This window comes from Procambarus clarkii, chromosome 6 (assembly GCF_040958095.1).
Source record: "Procambarus clarkii isolate CNS0578487 chromosome 6, FALCON_Pclarkii_2.0, whole genome shotgun sequence".
NCBI classification, from domain to species: domain Eukaryota; kingdom Metazoa; phylum Arthropoda; class Malacostraca; order Decapoda; family Cambaridae; genus Procambarus; species Procambarus clarkii.
In genome coordinates this window covers 9,883,454-9,897,634 of record NC_091155.1, presented here as the reverse complement: position 1 = coordinate 9,897,634, position 14,181 = coordinate 9,883,454, and the positions used below count along the sequence as shown (strand labels likewise).

Here is a 14,181-nt window from a genome sequence, read left to right as displayed (position 1 = left end):
TACCAGCTGTCACCCTCCCACCCTGCACTACCAGGTGTCACCCTCCCACCCTGCACTACCAGGTGTCACCCCCCCACCCTGCACTACCAGGTGTCACCCTCCCACCTGCACTATCAGCTGTCACCCTCCCACCCTGCACTACCAGCTGTCACCCTCCCACCCTGCACTACCAGGTGTCCACCCTCCCACCCTGCACTACCAGCTGTCACCCTCCCACCCTGCACCACCAGGTGTCACCCTCCACCCTGCACTACAGCTGTCACCCTCCCACCCTGCACCACCAGGTGTCACCCTCCCACCCTGCACCACCAGCTGTCACCCTCCCACCCTGCACTACCAGCTGTCACCCTCCCACCCTGCACTACCAGGTGTCACCCTCCCACCCTGCACCACCAGCTGTCACCCTCCCACCCTGCACTACCAGCTGTCACCCTCCACCCTGCACTACCAGGTGTCACCCTCCCACCCTGCACTACCAGGTGTCACCCCCCCACCCTGCACCACCAGCTGTCACCCTCCCACCCTGCACTACCAGCTGTCACCCTCCCACCCTGCACTACCAGCTGTCACCCTCCCACCCTGCACTACCAGGTGTCACCCTCCCACCCTGCACTACCAGGTGTCACCCTCTCACCCTGCACCACCAGGTGTCACACTCCCACCCTGCACTACCAGCTGTCACCCTCCCACCCTGCACCACCAGCTGTCACCCTCCCCACCCTGCACTACCAGCTGTCACCCTCCCACCCTGCACTACCAGCTGTCACCCCTCCCACCCTGCACCACCAGCTGTCACCCTCCCACCCTGCACTACCAGCTGTCACCCTCCCACCCTGCACTACCAGGTGTCACCCTCCCACCCTGCACTACCAGGTGTCACCCTCCCACCCTGCACTACCAGGTGTCACCCCCACCCTGCACCACCAGGTGTCACCCCCACCCTGCACCACCAGCTGTCACCCTCCCACCCTGCACCACCAGGTGTCACCCTCCCCACCCTGCACTACCAGGTGTCACCCTCCCACCCTGCACTACCAGCTGTCACCCTCCCACCCTGCACTACCAGCTGTCACCCTCCCACCCTGCACTACCAGGTGTCACCCCCACCCTGCACTACCAGGTGTCACCCCCCACCCTGCACCACCAGGTGTCACCCGCCCACCCTGCACTACCAGGTGTCACCCCTCCCACCCTGCACCACCAGGTGTCACCCTCCCACCCTGCACACATGTATCACCCCCCCACCCTGCACTACCAGGTGTCACCCCCCCACCCTGCACTACCAGGTGTCACCCCCCCACCCTGCACTACCAGGTGTCACCCTCCCACCCTGCACTACCAGGTGTCACCCCCACCCTGCACCACCAGCTCTCACCCTCCCACCCTGCACTACCAGGTGTCACCCTCCCACCCTGCACTACCAGGTGTCACCCTCTCACCCTGCACCACCAGGTGTCACACTCCCACCCTGCACTACCAGCTGTCACCCTCCCACCCTGCACCACCAGCTGTCACCCTCCCACCCTGCACTACCAGCTGTCACCCTCCCACCCTGCACTACCAGCTGTCACCCTCCCACCCTGCACCACCAGCTGTCACCCTCCCACCCTGCACTACCAGCTGTCACCCTCCCACCCTGCACTACCAGGTGTCACCCTCCCACCCTGCACTACCAGGTGTCACCCTCCCACCCTGCACTACCAGGTGTCACCCTCCCACCCTGCACTACCAGGTGTCACCCCCCACCCTGCACCACCAGGTGTCACCCCCACCCTGCACCACCAGCTGTCACCCTCCCACCCTGCACTACCAGGTGTCACCCTCCCACCCTGCACTACCAGGTGTCACCCTCCCACCCTGCACTACCAGCTGTCACCCTCCCACCCTGCACCACCAGGTGTCACCCCCCACCCTGCACTACCAGGTGTCACCCCCACCCTGCACTACCAGGTGTCACCCCCACCCTGCACCACCAGGTGTCACCCGCCCACCCTGCACTACCAGGTGTCACCCTCCCACCCTGCACCACCAGGTGTCACCCTCCCACCCTGCACCACCAGGTATCACCCCCCCCACCCTGCACTACCAGGTGTCACCCCCCCACCCTGCACTACCAGGTGTCACCCCCCACCCTGCACTACCAGGTGTCACCCTCCCACCCTGCACTACCAGGTGTCACCCCCACCCTGCACCACCAGCTCTCACCCTCCCACCCTGCACTACCAGGTGTCACCCTCCCACCCTGCACTACCAGGTGTCACCCTCCCACCCTGCACTACCAGGTGTCACCCCCCCACCCTGCACCACCAGGTGTCACCCCCCACCCTTCACTACCAGGTGTCACCCCCACCCTGCACCACCAGGTGTCACCCTCCCACCCTGCACTACCAGCTGTCACCCTCCCACCCTGCACTACCAGCTGTCACCCTCCCACCCTGCACTACCAGGTGTCACCCCCCACCCTGCACTACCAGGTCTCACCCTCCCACCATGCACTACCAGGTGTCACCCTCCCACCCTGCACTACCAGGTGTCACCCTCCCACCCTGCACCACCAGGTGTCACCCCCACCATGCACCACCAGGTGTCACCCTCCCACCCTGCACCACCAGGTGTCACCCTCCCACCCTGCACCACCAGGTGTCACCCCCACCCTGCACCACCAGCTGTCACCCTCCCACCCTGCACTACCAGCTGTCACCCCCACCCTGCACCACCAGCTGTCACCCCCCCCACCCTGCACTACCAGGTGTCACCCCCACCCTGCACCACCAGCTGTCACCCTCCCACCCTGCACCACCAGCTGTCACCCTCCCACCCTGCACTACCAGGTGTCACCCTCCCACCCTGCACTACCAGGTGTCACCCCCACCCTGCACTACCAGGTGTCACCCCCACCCTGCACTACCAGGTGTCACCCCCACCCTGCACTACCAGGTGTCACCCCACCCTGCACTACCAGGTGTCACCCCCACCCTGCACTACCAGGTGTCACCCCCACCCTGCACTACCAGGTGTCACCCCCCGCCCTGCACTACCAGGTGTCACCCCCACCCTGCACCACCAGGTGTCACCCTCCCACCCTGCACTACCAGGTGTCACCCTCCCACCCTGCACTACCAGGTATCACCCCCACCCTGCACTACCGGGTGTCACCCTCCCACCCTACACTACCAGCTGTCACCCTCCCACCCTGCACCACCAGGTGTCACCCTCCCACCCTGCACTACCAGGTGTCACCCCCACCCTGCACTACCAGGTGTCACCCCCACCCTGCACTACCAGGTGTCACCCCCACCCTGCACCACCAGGTGTCACCCCCACCCTGCACTACCGGGTGTCACCCTCCCACCCTACACTACCAGCTGTCACCCTCCCACCCTGCACCCCCAGGTGTCACCCTCCCACCCTGCACTACCAGGTGTCACCCCCACCCTGCACTACCAGGTGTCATCCCCACCCTGCACCACCAGGTGTCACCCCCACCCTGCACCACCAGGTGTCACCCTCCCACCCTGCACCACCAGGTGTCACCCTCCCACCCTGCACCACCAGGTGTCACCCTCCCACCCTGCACTACCAGGTGTCACCCCCACCCTGCACTACCAGGTGTCATCCCCACCCTGCACTACCAGGTGTCATCCCCACCCTGCACCACCAGGTGTCACCCTCCCACCCTGCACCACCAGGTGTCACCCTCCCACCCTGCACTACCAGGTGTCACCCCCACCCTGCACTACCAGGTGTCACCCCCACCCTGCACTACCAGGTGTCACCCCCACCCTGCACCACCGGGTGTCACCCCCACCCTGCACTACCGGGTGTCACCCTCCCACCCTACACTACCAGCTCTCACCCTCCCACCCTGCACCCTCAGGTGTCACCCTCCCACCCTGCACTACCAGGTGTCACCTCCACCCTGCACCACCAGGTGTCACCCCCACCCTGCACTACCAGGTGTCACCCTCCCACCCTGCACTACCAGGTGTCACCCTCCCACCCTGCACTACCAGGTGTCACCCCCACCCTGCACCACCAGGTGTCACCCCCCACCCTGCACCACCAGCTGTCACCCTCCCACCCTGCACTACCAGGTGTCACCCTCCCACCCTGCACTACCAGGTGTCACCCTCCCACCCTGCACCACCAGGTGTCACCCCCACCCTGCACCACCAGCTGTCACCCTCCCACCCTGCACTACCAGGTGTCACCCTCCCACCCTGCACTACCAGGTGTCACCCCCCCCCCACCCTGCACTACCAGGTGTCACCCCCCCACCCTGCACTACCAGGTGTCACCCCCCCCACCCTGCACTACCAGGTGTCACCCCCCCACCCTGCACTACCAGGTGTCACCCTCCCACCCTGCACTACCAGGTGTCACCCCCACCCTGCACCACCAGCTGTCACCCCCACCCTGCACTACCAGGTGTCACCCCCACCCTGCACTACCAGGTGTCACCCTCCCACCCTGCACTACCAGGTGTCACCCTCCCACCCTGCACTACCAGGTGTCACCCCCCACCCTGCACCACCAGGTTTCACCCCCCACCCTGCACTACCAGGTGTCACCCCCACCCTGCACCACCAGGTGTCACCCTCCCACCCTGCACTACCGGGTGTCACCCTCCCACCCTGCACTACCGGGTGTCACCCTCCCACCCTGCACTACCAGGTGTCACCCCCACCCTGCACTACCAGGTGTCACCCCCACCCTGCACTACCAGGTGTCACCCCCACCCTGCACCACCAGGTGTCACCCTCCCACCCTGCACTACCAGGTGTCACCCTCCCACCCTGCACTACCAGGTGTCACCCCCACCCTGCACCACCAGGTGTCACCCCCACCCTGCACTACCAGGTGTCACCCCCACCCTGCACCACCAGGTGTCACCCGCCCACCCTGCACTACCAGGTGTCACCCTCCCACCCTGCACTACCAGGTGTCACCCTCCCACCCTGCACTACCAGGTGTCACCCTCCCACCCTGCACTACCAGGTGTCACCCCCACCCTGCACCACCAGGTGTCACCCCCACCCTGCACCACCAGCTGTCACCCTCCCACCCTGCACCACCAGGTGTCACCCTCCCACCCTGCACTACCAGGTGTCACCCTCCCACCCTGCACTACCAGCTGTCACCCTCCCACCCTGCACCACCAGGTGTCACCCCCACCCTGCACCACCAGGTGTCACCCCCACCCTGCACCACCAGGTGTCACCCCCACCCTGCACCACCAGGTGTCACCCGCCCACCCTGCACTACCAGGTGTCACCCTCCCACCCTGCACCACCAGGTGTCACCCTCCCACCCTGCACCACCAGGTATCACCCCTCCCACCCTGCACCACCAGGTATCACCCCCCCCCACCCTGCACTACCAGGTGTCACCCCCCCCCCCACCCTGCACTACCAGGTGTCACCCCCCCACCCTGCACTACCAGGTGTCACCCTCCCACCCTGCACTACCAGGTGTCACCCCCACCCTGCACCACCAGCTGTCACCCTCCCACCCTGCACTACCAGGTGTCACCCTCCCACCCTGCACTACCAGGTGTCACCCTCCCACCCTGCACTACCAGGTGTCACCCCCCCACCCTGCACCACCAGGTGTCACCCCCCACCCTGCACCACCAGGTGTCACCCCCACCCTGCACCACCAGGTGTCACCCTCCCACCCTGCACTACCAGCTGTCACCCTCCCACCCTGCACTACCAGCTGTCACCCTCCCACCCTGCACTACCAGCTGTCACCCTCCCACCCTGCACTACCAGGTGTCACCCCCCCCACCCTGCACTACCAGGTGTCACCCTCCCACCCTGCACTACCAGGTGTCACCCTCCCACCCTGCACTACCAGGTGTCACCCTCCCACCCTGCACCACCAGGTGTCACCCCCACCCTGCACCACCAGGTGTCACTCTCCCACCCTGCACTACCAGGTGTCACCCTCCCACCCTGCACTACCAGGTGTCACCCCCACCCTGCACCACCAGGTGTCACCCCCACCCTGCACCACCAGCTGTCACCCTCCCACCCTGCACTACCAGCTGTCACCCCCACCCTGCACCACCAGCTGTCACCCCCCCACCCTGCACTACCAGGTGTCACCCCCACCCTGCACCACCAGCTGTCACCCTCCCACCCTGCACCACCAGGTGTCACCCCCACCCTGCACTACCAGGTGTCACCCCCACCCTGCACTACCAGGTGTCACCCCCGCCCTGCACTACCAGGTGTCACCCCCACCCTGCACTACCAGGTGTCACCCCCACCCTGCACCACCAGCTGTCACCCCACCCTGCACCACCAGGTGTCACCCTCCCACCCTGCACTACCAGCTGTCACCCTCCCACCCTGCACCACCAGCTGTCACCCCCACCCTGCACCACCAGCTGTCACCTGGCTAAGTGTCACCGGCTGGCTCCACAGACACCAGGGTGGCCCGGGCCACCGTATATGGCCCGGCCTCGTCCTGCGGTTCACCAAATGTTTAATTTATACGTTTAGGCTGCGGCTGCGGTGTAGGCTGCGGCGTCTCTCACATCACACAATAAACACTATTCCTAAATGATCACGTCTTAACATCAATCATTCTAGAGAACACAGTTATTACTTCACATGTTCCTTCGACGGGTTCTTTATTGATATCTCGTTTCTCAATAAAACCCTGTCGTTGTCAACACTCGTCTTTACTTCTCTTTACAGGTGTGTGGTCGTATAGACCCATATAGCCGGGTATATACATATATATCTCACACCAGGCGCACAAGTGTGTGTCCGCACCTTTCCTGCCACGGGGCGACACTTCACACCACCACTATTGTACCCGGAGGTGTGTCCTTCACTACACCCAGGCAGGTGTGTTACACCCAGGGGAGGTGTGTACCACAGGAGGTACTGGGGTGGGGCGAGGTAGCACTAACGTTGCCTCCACACCTGCCTCACACACACTGACCCGGCCCCACCACCACACCCGGCTCATATACCTGGCTATACCCGCCTCCCTCACCCAATACATCATACACGCGCGCGCACACACGTCTCATAACATCATAATGTATTAAATACACATATTTATTCAGGTAAAGTACATACAAACAAGGGTGAAATACTAAAGTTGATGGATTTATAGATAACGCTAGTATACATACAATGCCTCAAGCCACTAGTACGCAAAGCGTTTCGGGCAGGAAAAATACATCATACTCTCCCCTATTGATGTAGGGGAAAGTATGGAAAAAGAAAAAGTATGTTTTTTTTTTTTTTTTGGGGGGGGGGGGGCGGGGGGAGATACATTGCATTTTTGAATTGTCGACGAAGCCCTTATAAAGATTGGTGTTTTAAAGCACTGTTAAATTGATATGTTTGTGTATCGCCCACGATAGGCTAAAATTCAAATTCAAAATTCAAATTCAAATGTTTATTCAGGTAAAGTACATACATACAAGAGATGATACAAAAATTGATAGATTTATAGCTAGCTAGCTGGGAGGGTTGGGTTGCTGCCACATTATGTATAATTTATTATCCCCCGAGCTATTCCACATTCCAAGGAAGTTCTAATCCACGGATTAAAAAATTCCCAATAAACCCGGTAATGGGTAATGACACCTGCACTCATATTCCCTATTAATGATCTGCAACAACTCGCCAAGGTGTCGAGGAATGACTGAGGACAGGCTAAAGATGTAGCAAGAAGTTGCCATGAGACCAAAGGTGCTCATCCTGCCATATAAGGCAGCGAGCTGGGACCAGCATATGGTCAGGTGGATGGGTGGTGTACATGGGACCCAAGACCCGCAAGCCTCGCCCACTCCTTTATTCCAGCGTTGCCGCCCTGACCCCAGGCTCCAGCTCCTGGCCCCGACTCACTCCGCCAACATCCTCGTCTCCATCTATCTCGACACTGTCCAACCATTACTAACATCCGACTGCTGTAACCTAACTATATTAGATCAACATTAAACCCATTTTCTTTGAATGTTGTCACCTAAAATCATGTTACAGTTGTCTATGTTCCATCGGTTCGCTTAGAGCCACCATCAAAAAATGCATTTTTTATACATGTCAAATTGTGAGAAATGTCTACATGCCAACCACCATAACCCTCTGGATCACCATCCCCGCCACTACAGCCCTCTGGATCACCATCCCTGCCACTACAGTCCTCTGGATCACCATCCCTGCCACTACAGTCCTCTGGATCACCATCCCGCCACTACAGTCCTCTGGATCCAACCCGTTCTCGCAAATTTAATAAGTCAATATTGACTTATTAAATATGTGCATAGGTGACATACTTAACATAATAGATACCATCCCCGCCACTACAGCCCTCTGGATCACCATCCCCGCCACTACAGCCCTCTGGATCACCATCCCCGCCACTACAGCCCTCTGGATCACCATCCCTGCCACTACAGTCCTCTGGATCACCATCCCGCCACTACAGTCCTCTGGATCCAACCCGTTCTCGCAAATTTAATAAGTCAATATTGACTTATTAAATATGTGCATAGGTGACATACTTAACATAATAGATACCCTTAAAAAGATTCATAGAAAACACCGACCTTACCTAACCTTGTTAGTATCTTAAGATAAGCATCTTATTGCTTCGTAATTACAATTATTACCTAACCTATAATAGGTATAGGTTAAGTAATAATTGTAATTACGAAGCAATAAGATGCTTATCTTAAGATACAAACAAGGTTTGGTAAGGTCGGTGTTTTCTATGAATCTTTTTAAGGGTATCTATTATGTTTAGTATATATGCACCTATGCACGTAGTTAATAAGTCAATATTGACTTTACGAATTTGCGAGAACGGGTTGCTGGATCACCATCGCCGCCACTACAGCCCTCTGGATCACCATCCCCGCCACTACAACCCTCTGGATCACCATCCCCGCCACTACAACCCTCTGGATCACCATCCCCGCCACTACAACCCTCTGGGTCACCATCCGGGCCACTATAGCCCTCTGGATCACCATCCCCGCCACTACAACCCTCTGGATCACCATCCCCGCCACTACAACCCTCTGGATCACCATCCCCGCCACTACAGCCCTCTGGATCACCATCCCCGCCACTACAGCCCTCTGGATCACCATCCCCGCCACTACAGCCCTCTGGATCACCATCCCCGCCACTACAGCCCTCTGGATCACCATCCCCGCCACTACAGCCCTCTGGATCACCATCCCCGCCACTACAGCCCTCTGGATCACCATCCCCGCCACTACAGCCCTCTGGATCACCATCCCCGCCACTACAGCCCTCTGGATCACCATCCCCGCCACTACAGCCCTCTGGATCACCATCCCCGCCACTACAGCCCTCTGGATCACCATCCCCGCCACCACAGCCCTCTGGATCACCATCCCCGCCACTACAGCCCTCTGGATCACCATCCCCGCCACTACAACCCTCTGGACCACCATCCCCGCCACTATAGCCCTCTGGATCACCATCCCCGCCACTACAGCCCTCTGGATCACCATCCCCGCCACTACAACCCTCTGGATCACCATCCGGGCCACTATAGCCCTCTGGATCACCATCCCCGCCACTACAACCCTCTGGATCACCATCCGGGCCACTATAGCCCTCTGAATCGCCATCCCCGCCACTACAGCCCTCTGGATCACCATCCCGCCACCATAGCCCTCTGGATCACCATCCCTGCAACTATATATAGTCCTCTGGATCACCATCCCCGCCACCATAGCCCTCTGGATCACCATCCCTGCAACTATAGTCTTCTGGATCACCATCCCCACCACCATAGCCCTCTGGATCACCGTCCCTGCAACTATAGTCCTCTGGATCACCATCTCCGCCACTACAGCCCTCTGGATCACCATCTTCTCCTTTACAGTCCTCTGGATCACCATCCCCGCCACTACAACCCTCTGGATCACCATCCCGGCGATTACAACCCTCTGGATCACCATCCCCGCTACTACAGCCCTCTGGATCACCATCCCCGCCACTACAGCCCTCTGGATCACCATCCCCGCCACCACAGCCCTCTGGATCACCATCCCCGCCACTATAGCCCTCTGGATCACCATCTTCTCCTTTACAGTCCTCTGGATCACCATCCCCGCTACTACAGCCCTCTGGATCACCATCCCCGCCACCACAGCCCTCTGGATCACCATCCCCGCCACCACAGCCCTCTGGATCACCATCCCTGCCACCATAACCCTCTGGATCACCATCCCTGCCACCATAACCCTCTGGATCACCATCCCTGCCACCACAGCCCTCTGGATCACCATCCCTGCCACCATAATCCTCTGGATTACCATCCCTGCCACCATAACCCTCTGGATCACCATCCCTGCCACCATATAACCTTCTGGATCATCATCCCTGCCACCATAACCCTCTGGATCACCATCCCCGCCACTATAGCCCTCTGGATCATCATCCCTGCCACCATAACCCCCTGGATAACCATCCCTGCCACCATAACCCTCTGGATCACCATCCCTGCCACCACAGCCCTCTGGATCACCATCCCTGCCACCATAATCCTCTGGATTACCATCCCTGCCACCATAACCCTCTGGATCACCATCCCTGCCACCATAACCCCCTGGATAACCATCCCTGCCACCATAACCCTCTGGATCACCAAACCATGGAATTTAACGCCAGCAACAGAGGACATGACCTCATTCCGCCTCCAGCTACCGAACCCTCCACATACAAGCCCACCCTCCTCCCTGGAGCAATGGTCACACTGGTATTAGCCACTCCTTTAGTTACAGCGCTGCAACTCCCTTGTCATTTGTGTCATGAATTACTGTAAGTAGGAAATTAAGTAAGTGGGAGTGGCAGTGTTACACTTTCAGTGAACCATTCCTGGAGAGACTGCTGCTGCTACGTCCTGATTGGCTTATACTCTCCCTTCATTCCACCTTATACTGGGCAGTTTGGTTTTGGCAAGTTAATCATAATTTGGCCTGATGTTTAATTTTGATTTTTAGCTAAAGAGGTACAAGGTTAACAAAGAGGCGAGTACAACAGTCGTCAACCATCTCACAGAAAACAGTCCCGTCAGTGAGAGACAAGTTAATGGAATTTTCAGTTTTCTGGTTGGATAATTAGGCGGAGACAGTGCGCAGTGGCTATGGCTATGAGGTGTTGGGGGTTCGTGTGTTTTAGTGAGCTCCTAGTGTGCCCTCTGGGTATGGTGGGCTCCTGGACCTAGATTCACGAGCTTCTTAAGTATGTGTGCTACGAAGGTTCCTAAGTACCGGCTAAGAATGCGCCAAAGAACGATTCAGAAAAGTAAACTTAGAGATTTTTAAGTAGTTCACTTAGGTCTCGCTAGATGTCACTAGGCTTTTAGTTTGACCAATCAGAGAGAAGGTAACATTTTTCATCTTACGGCTGTAGCCAATCACGACGTTGGGATATTGGAGCTTATCTGTGACCACTTGCTACTTACTTACGTTGAATTTTCTTTTAAAATTAGTACATTTTGAAGTAAAACTATGTTTTTTTCAACTTGTACAGTCAGCACCAACATTGTAGTGTTGCGAGTAAACCTTATACTCGCTCCATTATCTCATCATCTTAATGGCATAACTAATTAGCACTAACTACACAAGCTATAATCCTATCCCTATTTACAGGTAACAGTTCTTCCATCCTCCTATCATATTGGAGGGAGCTGAGGTGTAGTCACCATATATAAGCAAACGATATGAGAATAGAAACAGTTTCAGCCCCACTCCTATGCCAGGTAGGTTCATCACGGGCTCACCATAGCCCGTGCTACTTGGAACTTTTAGTTCCCAGTAGCTGAATCTTAAACAACAACAACAATAAAAAACAGCCACTCTCCTGGTCAAAGAAGGTGTCCAGCAGCTGGACACCCTCATAAAGACTGTCAAGCAGTATCCTTCCCTGCGATAGCAGCTTGACGATTAAATGCAACCTCAGAATACTGAAAAGAATTACTGAACAAAAAATTGTACCACTTATGGGCTATTCATGCCCGTGCCACCTCTTAGGTGGCTTAATCTTTATCAATCAATCGAATAGAAAACCACGGGAGACATCTTCCGTCACGCAGGGTACAGTTGCACCTCCATAGATCTCTAGTATCAGCTCTTGATACTGGTAATGGTTCAAAAGGGCCATCACTTACGGGCTATTCATGCCCGTGCCACCTTTTGGGTGGCTTAATCTTCATCAATCAATCAAATAGAAAACAGTACAATTTCCAGTCAAGAATGTAGCACTCGGTGTAGGCAGTTCTAATCGACCCCAAGACACTACAGCTTCGACACAGAACAGACAGCAGCCTAGGACCGCACCGAGCTACAAAGCTCTCCCATATAGAGCTCCGCGACTCCGGCCTCACTCAGCTCTCTGCTCTGTTCCAGGCTCCGTCTCAACATCTACGACACTGCTGTATTCAAGACTACTAAATAAATATGAAAACCCAATAAATACTGTGTATCTACTCAACAACGTAATATAATTGTAAGTTACAGTAGTACAGTATACAAATATGTTACTTTTTTGTTTACCTACATAATTCTAAGAGATAGCGTATAGCTTTCATTGTTGCTCCCAAGATTTGAGAAGCGAGGGTCTTTATTTACGTAAATATTTACCAAAATTTACTCAAAAGCCACTAACTCTCTCGTGGCCTCGACGAGGACATAAAACCGGGGGCTTGCTAAGTCCCCCAATTGTCCTAATGATATTTTCTAGCTGGATTTTGGCATTTACGGCTTCAGCGGGTAGGCAGTTCCATGGGTTATTTATTTATTAATTTATTTATTTATTTATTTATTTATTTATTTTATTTATTTATATACAAGAAGATACATTGGGTTTGTGAGGATACATAGTATGGTATTTACATTCTTGTGAAACCACTAGTACGCGCAGCGTTTCGGGCATGTCCTTAAAATCTAACATAATTTAAAGTAGGTAAATTCTAGCAGAATTTATAAAATGATAGGTACATTGCAAGAAAAAAAAATGAGATGAGAGAGATTAGTAGGTATATTAAAGCACATCGATAGCTCTGATTGATTGCATTGAACAGCTTGCATGGTAATTTAACAAAGATTAATAGGCACAATACAGCATATTGATCGCAAATATAAAAAGACAGCAATGATCACAATGGTAAAGTTGTTTGGATTAGGTACATAAAAATTGGGAGATTGGGTAGCACTAGATACAGTGCAATTTTAAAGCACAAGGTAGGAAACTATGAAGATGAAATTAGGTACAGTACTTTTTAGTTTTGTTTTTGAATGAGGCAAAAGTTGGACAGCTTTTCAATTCATTAGGGAGTGAGTTCCATAGACTAGGTCCCTTTATTTGCATAAAGTGTTTACACAGATTAAGTTTGACTCTGAATATATCAAAAAGATATTTATATCTGGTGTGTTGATAATGGGTCCTATTACATCAGCCCAAGGAGAGTTTCAGGGCAGGGTTTGCATTTAAGAACAGGGCTTTGTAAATGTAACTGACACAGGAGAATGTGTGGAGTGAGTTTATGTTTAGCATGTTTAAGGATTTAAACAAGGGAGCTGAGTGTTGTCTGAAAGCAGAGTTTATTATTCTGATAGCAGATTTTTGCTGGGTGATGATGGACTTGAGGTGGTTTGCAGTGGTTGAAGCCCATGCACAGATACCATAATTAAGATAGGGATAGATTAGTGCATAATATAGTGGGATGAGAGCAGAATTAGGTACATAATATCTAATTTTGAAGAGTATACCAACTGTTTTAGAGACTTTCTTAGTTATGTGTTGTATGTGGGTGCTGAAGTTGAGTCTCTTGTCTAGGAACAGGCCAAGAAACTTTCCATCATTTTTATTACTGATATTAACATTGTCTATCTGAAGCTGAATTGCATTTGTTGATTTGCTTCCAAATAAGATGTAGTACAGTGGCACCTCGACTTAGCACACGTCACATAGGGCGTGTGCTACTAGGAACACACGTCACATAGGGCGTGTGCTACTAGGAACATACGTCACATAGGGCGTGTGCTACTAGGAACACACGTCACATAGGGCGTGTGCTACTAGGAACACACGTCACATAGGGCGTGTGCTACTAGGAACACACGTCACATAGGGCGTGTGCTACTAGGAACACACGTCACATAGGGCGTGTGCT

General features: G+C 55.2%; 1 protein-coding gene across 4 annotated transcripts in view; it reads right to left on the bottom strand.

Moving 5' to 3' along the window:
• LanB2 (laminin subunit gamma-1) overlaps positions 1-14,181 on the bottom strand; it is a 529,033-nt gene that overhangs the window by 251,087 nt on the left and 263,765 nt on the right. The window contains exon 1 of one of the 4 annotated variants that reach the window (XM_069305589.1): positions 6,786-6,934. The exons of 2 other annotated variants lie outside the window; for them this stretch is intronic. The gene's annotated coding sequence lies outside the window, so the exon portion shown is untranslated. Of the gene's footprint in view, positions 1-6,785; positions 6,935-14,181 lie in introns of those variants that run through there. One more of the 4 variants, XM_069305596.1, reaches the window with a different exon arrangement.